Below are 719 nucleotides of genomic sequence, written 5' to 3' on the forward strand. Positions count from 1 at the left end.
ACCCCCCCACCCCCCCAAATTTTTTTTTAATTCTGCCTGTAGTATTTAAAACCCTCGTTTACCCGTGGGCACCACGGGACAAACAAGCACACACCACCCGCACAACAGTATTATTGTTAAGGAGCCCCGTGTGGCGATGGTCAGCTGGCCAGGATGAGGCGATGGGCGTGGCTTGTGCATCCCCCGCCCATCGGTTCCCCGGACCGCCTGATTCCGAGAACAGACGATCGCTGGCGAGAGACTTCAGTTCTTCGCTTCTTGGCTTCTGTTCTTCCCCTTCTCGGTTCTTGGTTTTTCTCCCCGGCACGCTCCTCTTTTTTCGCCAGGTGATGCCAGGAGCCCATTGCCAATTGCCATAGCGGACGTCCCTTCGATGTTTTTATGAATAAGAGTGATGGAGAGAGACAGAAACAGACCTACCCCATTTTTTGGCAAGCAAAACCCTTTAAATTTTGTTAGTGCAGGGCGTCAATGCCGCTGATGAATACTCTCGCATGGTCTTAACTTCTAACTCCTAACTTCTTTTGGGTCTCGCTGACACTTCGCGCAACTCGAGACGCACGGAAATTGGACCAACGCCGATTAACTCGCGCGTTCGCACCCTTTGTTTTCACATTTCCTTAACACGAGACTGAAATGTCTGCAAGAGGACGATGTTCGTTACTTCATTGTTTCCTTCCCTTTTGTGGTTCTGTTATTCTTTGCTGTGATTTTGAGGG

This window comes from Penaeus monodon, chromosome 21 (genome assembly GCF_015228065.2).
Source record: "Penaeus monodon isolate SGIC_2016 chromosome 21, NSTDA_Pmon_1, whole genome shotgun sequence".
In the NCBI taxonomy this organism is placed as follows: Eukaryota; Metazoa; Arthropoda; class Malacostraca; order Decapoda; family Penaeidae; genus Penaeus; species Penaeus monodon.